The sequence below is a fragment of the Coturnix japonica genome, chromosome 25, assembly GCF_054131305.1.
Source record: "Coturnix japonica strain WE chromosome 25, WE-NBRP24, whole genome shotgun sequence".
Lineage (NCBI taxonomy): Eukaryota > Metazoa > Chordata > Aves > Galliformes > Phasianidae > Coturnix > Coturnix japonica.
Window position 1 is genome coordinate 7,140,225 of NC_140687.1, and position 8,603 is coordinate 7,148,827.

At 52.7% G+C, this 8,603-nt stretch overlaps 1 long non-coding RNA gene across 1 annotated transcript; it reads left to right on the plus strand.

The window, feature by feature from the left end:
* The first annotated feature begins 6,133 nt into the window (after positions 1-6,133).
* Positions 6,134-8,348, plus strand: LOC146756869 (uncharacterized). Its single transcript, XR_014937188.1, has 2 exons — positions 6,134-6,413; positions 8,077-8,348. It is a non-coding gene; the product is annotated as an uncharacterized LOC146756869 (long non-coding RNA).
* Positions 8,349-8,603: the final 255 nt, after the last annotated feature.

The following is an 8,603-nucleotide window of genomic DNA, read 5'->3' on the forward strand; positions in this document are numbered from 1 at the left end:
CGCCGGGCCCCCCCGTGCCCCCATGAGGTGCCCCCCACCCAACGCTCCCCCGGTGCCAGCCCCACCCCACAGCAGCACCACCGACCCCACACGGCAGCAGCCCCAGACGCCGCCGCCCCACAGGGCAGACGAGGCGGCTCCAATGAGGGGGGATAAAGGGGGGGTCGGGGGATAAAGGAGGTGGTGGACGGGGCTGGGGGGGAGAATGGAGCACGGACGGCAACGGGAACACGGCCCTATAGGGGAGCACGGACGGCAACGGGAGCATGGACGGCAACAGGAGCAAGGACGGCAACGGGAGCACGGACGGCAACGGGAGCACGGCCCTATAGGGGAGCATGGACGGCTATGGGAGCATGGCCCTATATGGGATCACGGTCCCCTTTGGGATCAGGGCCCTATATGGGATCAGGGCCCTATAGAGGAGCATGGCCCCATAAGGGAGCATGGCCCTATAGGGGAGATCGGCCCTATAAGGGAGCACAGCCCTATATGGGATCAGGGCCCTATAAGGGATCAGGGCCCTATAAGGGATCACGGCCCTATATGGGATCAGGGCCCTATATGGGAGCCATGGTGCGACTCCATGGGGCTGCTGGCCCTGCTGAGGGCTCTGCTGCGGGAACGGAACCATAGGACCGGACTGAATGGAACGGACCAAACTGGGACAGGACAGAACGGAACGGACCGAGCCGGGATGGGACAGAACCGAGCGGACCAAACCGGGACGGCAGGTATGGGAATGGGGGGGGGGGGGCAACGGCGGGGGGGGCAATGTGACCGGGGGGTCACCTGGGGTCAGTGTCACTGGGGTCGCCATCATGGGGGTGTCACCGTATTGGGGGGGGTCACCATTACTGGGGTCACTGTCATTGGGGGGGGGGGGCAACATAATGGGGGTCACCTGGGGTCATTGCCACTGGGGTCACCATACTGGGGGGGTGTCCCCATCCCTGGTCGCCATTTGCCATGTTCCACCATGTCTGTGTGTGTCCCCAGGTGTGTCGGTGTCACCACGGCTCAGCACAGCATCAGCAGGACCTCCCTTATGAGCAGGACCCCCCCCATCCCCCCATCCCCCCTTATCACCATGTCCCCCCCTATCACCACCAAGGCCCTCCTTCTCACTATCACGACCCACTATCGCGCCACCACAGCGCCCCCTGTCGGCCCGCCCCCCCTTATCAGCCCGCCCCCGTTTCCCGTCCCCGTTCTGCCCGTTCTGCCGCCGTAACGGGGAGTCCCGCGCGGTGTGGAGCAGCCACGCTCTGAAGGACGCGCGTGGCCGCGTGCTGTGCCCCATCCTGCGGCGCTACGTGTGTCCGCAGTGCGGCGCCACGCGGGACAACGCGCACACCAGGAGGTTCTGCCCGCTCACCCTGGCGTCATATCGCTCTGTGTATGCACCGAGAGCACGGGGACACGGGGACGGCGGTGACTGATAGCAGGTAATGGGGTATGGGGTTATAGGGGCTATTAGGTGAAGGGGTTGTGGGTTATGGGGTTCTGGGGTTATTTATGGGGTTATGGGGTTATTTATGGGGTTATAGGGGTATGGGGTTATTGGGGCTTTGGGGTTGTGGGGTTATGGGGGTTATAAGGGGTTATGGGCTATAGGGGTTATGGAGTTGGCCCCCACATATTGTACTGTGTGTGTCGGGGCAGTTGTGGTGGTGATGATGTTAATTAAGACCGTAATTACTAATTACTATTACTAATAACGCACTCTGTGTCATCCCCAGGCTGTGCTGAGCGCAACGTGGGACAGAAGGCAGCAGCTGGGCACCAACTGTGCACCATCATTAGTGCACTATCACTTGTGCACCAACATTTGTACACCATCAGCTTTGCACCACCACTTGTGCACCATCATCTTTACACCATCACTTTACACCACTTTACACCTTCAGTTGTGCACCACCACTTTGCACCATCATTTGTGCACCATGAGCTTTACACCCCCACTTTACACCTCCACTTTGCACCAGGAGCAGAGCTCAGCAGCCATTCCCTGTTGTGGTGTTCCATATGTGGTCCGTATGTTGTTCCAGCCCTGCTCACACTCGTGTGTTTATTGCACCATTATGGGTTTTTTTCCCCCAATACAGCCCCACTCACAGCTGCAGCTTCATCCTGGCTCGTCCCCCTCCATCCTCCTCCTCCTGCTGTTGTTCACCCCCCGGCTCCGCTCACGACGCAGCCACAGCAGCGACACCAGGGCACGATGGGCGCTCATCACACGGCAGCTGTAGGATAATGGGACCCCACAGGGGACAATGGGACCCCATAGAGACCAATGAGACCCCATAGGGGACAATGAGACCCCATAGGGGGCAATGAGAGTCCCCATAAGGGACAGTGAGACCCCATAGGGGATAGTGAGACCCCTATAGGGCACGATGGGCGCACATCTCACAGCGGCTGCAGGGACAATGAGAGCCCATAGGGGACAGTGAGACCCCATAGGGGGCAATGAGACCCCATAGGGGATAGTGAGACCTCACAGGGGACAGTGAGACCCCATAGGGGACAGCGAGACCCCATAAGTGCCAATGGGACCCTAACCCTAACCCCCCCCCAGCACTCACTTGAGGTTGGACAGCTCGAGGATCAGCCCCCCCAGCACCGCAGACGCATCCTCACGTGGTGCCACCTCATTCCTGGGGGTCAAAGGGGGTGAAATTGGCACCTATCCGGGGCTTTTTAAGCCCAAAATGAGCTCTGGGTTCTGGTGGGGGGAGGGGGGTCCAACCTGGGGGTGCAGCTGGGTGAGGCCGGGTCCCCATCGGCGTCCACAGGGCACAGAGGGGCTGCAGGCTGGGAGGGGGTGGGTGTCTGGGGGGGAAATGGGGTGAAATGGGGGCAACTGGGGATGGACTGGGGGGAACTGGGATGAACTGGGGTGAGTGGGGGTGAATGGGGGGGGATTGGGGGATATGAGAGTGACTTGGGGGGGGACTGGGGTGATGTGGGGTGAATTGGGGTGAATGGGGGAGAATTGGGGGGATTGGGGGGGTCTGAGTGTCACGGGGGGGAACTGGGATGAACTGGGGTGAATGGGGACAAATTGGGGGGGATTGGGGGAACTGAGGGTGACTTGGGGGGGGACTGGGGTGAACTGGGGTGAATGGGGGTGAATTGGGGGGGATTGGGGGGATCTAAGAGTGACTTGGGGGGGAATTGGTGTGACATGGGATGATTTGGGGGTGAATGGGGGGGAACTGGGGTGAACTGGGGCAGCAAGGGCTGAACTGGGGGGAACTGGGATGAAATGGGGTGAACTGGGGGGGACTGGGGGGATCTGAGAGTGACTTGGGGGGGGAACTGGGATGATGTGGGGTGATATGGGAGGGAATTGAGGGGGATTGGGGAGGGACTGGGATGAATTGGGGTGATTTGGGGTGAATGGGGACAAGGGGGATCTGAGAGTGACTGGGGGGGGAACTGGGATGAATTAGGGTGAATGGGAGAGAACAGGGGGGGATTGGGGGGATCTGAGGGTGACTTGTGGGGAACTGAGATGATTTGGGGTGAATGGGGGCAAATTGAGGGGGACTGGGGGATATGAGAGTGACTTGGGGGGGGACTGGGATGAATTGGGGTGAATGGGGGGAAATTGAGGGGGATTGGGGGATCTGAGGGTGACCTGGGGGGGGACTGGGATGAATTTGGGTGATTTGGGGGTGAATGGCGGAGAACTGGGGTTAACTGGGGTAAGTTGGAGTGATTTGGGGTGAACTGGGGTAAATTGGGGCAATCTAGAGTGGAATGGGGGGTAAACTGGGGTGAACAGGAGCTCTATGGGGTGAAGTGGGACAATGTGGGGTGCAGTGGGGCGCTATGGGGCTGTTCCCTATGGGTTCTCATAGTACTCTGGCATTACCTGCAGCAGCTCGGTGTCCCCCCCTGGCACCCCACTGTGCTCCGGTGCTGAGATGTGGGGCAGCCCCACAGTGCCAGCCCCATAGCGCTCCTCATGCTCTGCCCCACACGTGGGCTCCGCTTTGGCTGCCCACTCCCCCTCCAATGGCTCTTTGGTGGCCTCAATGCATTCTGTGCCCCCATCAGTGTCACTATGGGGCTGTGGGGAGCTGTGGGGTGCTATGGGGCTGTGGGTCACTATGGGGCTGCAGGTCTCCCATCTCAGGGCTGTTCTGGTCCTCCTGCTGCTCGCAGCCATCCATCCCATCCTGGAACAACCCCCCCCATAACCTGTGTGCTCCTTACCCCATAGCTGTGGGGAGCTGGGGGGTGGGGAGTCCAGAGCATCGCCTCCAATCATGGCCCCCATACTGATGTCCTCCATATTGGTGTCCCCCCCATTTATGCCTTCCCCATTGCTGTCCCCCATATTGCTGTCTCCCCACTTGGTGTCCCCCATATTAGTGTCCCCTCCACTTACATACCCCTCATTGCTGCCCCCTCTATTATTGTCCCCCCCATTTCTGTTCCTCTCCTTGGTGTCCCCTCCATTGATGTCCCCCTCATTGGTGTCCCCCATATTGCTGTCCCCTCCATTGGTTTCCTCTTCCTTGATGCCCCCATATTAGTATCCCCCCTTGGTGTCCCCTCTATTGATGTCCCCCCTCTTAGTGTCTGCCATATTGGTGTCCACCATACTGGTGTCCCCTCCCTTGCCGTCCCCCCCCTTGGTGTCCCTGTCCCCTCCATTTTTGTCCCCTCCATTGGTGTCCACCATATTGGTGTCCACCATATTGGTGTCCGCCATATTGGTGTCTGCCATATTGGTGTCCACCCCCTTGGTGTCCCCTCCATTGATGTCCCTCTCATTGGTGTCCGCCATATTGGCTTCCCCCCCCTTGCTGTCCCTTCTATTGTTGTCCTCCCCATTGGTGTTCCCTCCAATCATGTCCCCCCCCTTGCTGTCCTCCATATTGTCGTCCCCTCCATTGTTGTCCCCCCCCCTGCTGTCCTCCGTATTAGTGTCCCCCCCATTAGTGTCCTCCATATTGCTGTCCGCCATATTGGTGTCCACCATATTGGTGTCCCCTCCATTGATGTCCCCCTCATTGGTGTCCCCTCTATTAGTGTCCCCTCCATTTATGCCCCCTCCATTGATGTCCCCCCCTTGCTGTCAGCCATATTGTTGTCCCCTCCATTGTCGTCCCCCCCCTTGCTGTCCCCCATATTAGTGTCCCCCCCATTAGTGTCCCCCATATTGGTGTCCCCTCTATTAGTGCCCCCTCCATTGATGTCCCCCCCCTTGCTGTCCACCATATTGTTGTCCCCCCTATAGTCGTCCCCCCCCTTACTGTCTCCCCTCAGTCCTGCCCTGACTTTGACATTGGGGCCATCATGGTGGTCACCACCTGCAGGAGGAACAGCAGCGGCTTTTTTAGCCTTTTTGAGGCCATTTGTGGCCATTTTGAGACTGCTTGGAGGCCACTTGGAGGCCATTTTGAGACCATTTGGAGGCCGTTTTGAGGCCATTTTGAGGCCCTTTGGAGGCCATTTCGAGACCACTTTGAGGCCATTTTTTGGTCATTTTGAGGCCATTTTAAGTCATTACCTGTCACCTGGCTGCTCCTCCTTTTGCCCATGGTGCCGCTCACCTGAGGGGAACAGACGCCCACTGAGCATCATTTCCTTACTATTTCCCCTCAAATCCACCCCTGGCCGCCTGATTTCTCTCCCTCCCCCTCCACTTCCCAGAATAACACCGTTATCCCGCTATAACGAGGCCCAATGGCGCCCATCCCGCCCCAAGGCCCTTCCCGGCCCCGCCGCCATTTTGCTTCACCTCAGCTCCCGCCCAACGCCTTCCCGCCTTTCTCACACCTCGCGCTCTCGCCTGCGCCGCGCAGGGGATGGTGGGAGTTGCAGTTCGCAGCGCACCGTAAAGCGCAGCGGGGTGCGACGCTTTTGTGACAGCGGTGCCATAAAGCGTGGAGGTGTTGGCAGCCCCGTAGGAGGAAGCGGTGAGTGGGGACGGACCAGGACCAGGGGGGTCCGATGGGGGGGGATCGAAAGTGGGGGTCCAATGGGGCTCCAATGGGGGGGGTCTGATGGGGGGGGGGGGGGGGTACAACGGGGGGGATCTAATGTGGGGGGGGGTCCGATGGGGGGTGTACAACGGGGGGGGGGGAATCTAATTGGGGGGGGGGGGGGTCTGTGCTCTGTCACAGGCATACAAGCCTGTTGGAAGGAGTGCATTGAGGCTGCAGCGCCCAGATGATAAACCTGAGTTAGCTGTCACCAGCAACCAAGCTTACGGTTAATTTCTGAAACAAGATTAGTGATAGTATTTCCATGCAGCTGGCACAGAAGCTTCTTGGATTACAGTGCTGACAACACACATTCACCAGAGCCAGCAATTACAAAAAAATTCCCCACCCCCACCAGACCCTGAAGGACAGAGACCAATTTAGGTTTCTTCACTCTCACGAAGGGGAGTAAGTAAGAAGTTTCACTCAGTAATTCAACCTTACAGAGGCTACTTAGTAATTCTGTGAATTTAAGGAATTATAAAATGATGGATAAAAATCAGAAGTATTTTGTATTTAAATATATGTATACATTATACAGTTATTCTAATGCGACATCAAATGATTACCATTTTCCCCACAGATGTGAGAACTGTTAAGAGAAAATATACTTGCTTTTAACCACTGTAGATCACCCATGGCACATACCTAAGGACAACATAACAGCTGAAAGCAGTAACTGGGAAAAACACTATACAAAGTATACAGATTGGGCTACACGTGCATCAAGTGATTTATTAACACAACGAGGTTGGGGGGGAAGAAGAATTAAGTTTGATACCTGTTGTCTTTGTTTCTCCTCTTCAATAACAGCTTTGGCTTCTGCCTCTTTTATCTGTCCAGACATACAAAGTGATAAGTAACTGTTGTAAAAGCAGGTAAAACTATTATCTTACAGAGCCATAATTTATAGAACAGTTCTCAGAAAAGCGAGCAAAACCTTCACCAAGTGAGCTGTGAGCTTACTCAGATTCTAAAACATTCTGTGAAAAACCTCTATCAATTCATGTTTGAAAAACATGGAACATAAGAGACGCTACCATGTTATAAAACTAAACTTCTGACTAACTGGAAAATTCAAATGACAAATATAAATCCTGGGGAAAATATAAATATATATATTCATTAATACCAGGGAAAATTCCTTAATAAAGTCACTCTAAGCTTTCAGTAACTCAATCCTCAATTCAGCACACTGTACACTGATGGGTAAATCCTTATATATGTATATAATTTACACTCACACACTTCATTCCAAGTAGTTAAATATGCCCTGACTGCTAGAGCAAAAGGAAATCTCCACTTTTGTACCAAATGACATGTTGGATAATGCATACTCATATTGTTCTACTGCTCTTGTTGTAATGGAAACTGTCAATGCAATTACATTTGCTTCACCATCAGAAAGTTTTATGAAAAATAAAACCTGGAACTACAACTGATCACTCTACAGAACTGTTACATAGCATTCAAGACAGCAAATTAAATGCCAGAAACTTAACCAGTTCATGCACCACTTCCTCATGTTTCCATAAAAGGCCTAGAAAAACAATGTGGATATTCTGTCTCTTTAGGTGAGATTATGCAGCAGTTTCTTTACTTCAAACAAAATTATTGGAGAGCATCCATGTTTACAATGGGCTGAAAAGCACATGCAGTTGCTGAAAGCTCTCTGTAATTGTGGCAGTCACCTAATACTGTGTGACAGGAACACACAAGATAACACTTTGCTAACCTTCAAAGTAAAAGTAAGGCCTAAATGAAGTGCTTCTATAGCTCCCACTAGCAGTAATGATTTTATTATCATTGATTAGCACTTCTTGGCTGAAGAGGAAATCTCCAGTTCCAATGTACATTAAAAATAAAGAGGTAATAGAGCATTACCTTAACACAGTGTTTCATCAAGTGAGTTGACACTATCTACAAGTGGTGCAATTCTCAGCAATAAGCCAGATTCAATAGTCCAAAAATTAAATGTGCAATTAAACTGTACGCTGAGTTACACTGCATTTCTTGCTATTACTGTCTTGAAAAAATAACGATCTGCCTGTTTTTTCCAACTTTTCTCAAGGCAATGAAGACAACATTACTAAAATGGATACACCACCTCAGACGCCTTCCGTTTCATTTCCTTGCATAACACATCACACTCCAGTGAAACTTGGCCTTCTTGTATCTTGCTGCACTGTACTTCCTGTTAAGTATAAATTGAATTGTTTGTAATTCATTTCCCTATATAAAAATTTAATTATAACGTTCATTTTGTTGGGAAAATTGTAAAACAATTTTATTCGGTATATTTACAGAATGAAGCTAATAAATAAATATTATTTGAAACTGTAACTGTATTCAAGCATCCTTTTCTATTTTCCTTCTTTCTGATAAGCTAAACTGAAACAAGGATAAATCAAATGGTTCAGTATAATTTTTCTTGTCTTTTTTTTTTTCACTTATTTATTTAAGACAAAGCAATATAACCTTGTGAACTGTTACAAAAGATACCATGCAAAGTAACTAATAAGTAACTCTTCTGAAACTTCGTATCAATTCTCTAAACTGGCTGAAACTACAGGGCAAGGTCTGGTCATGGGAAGATCT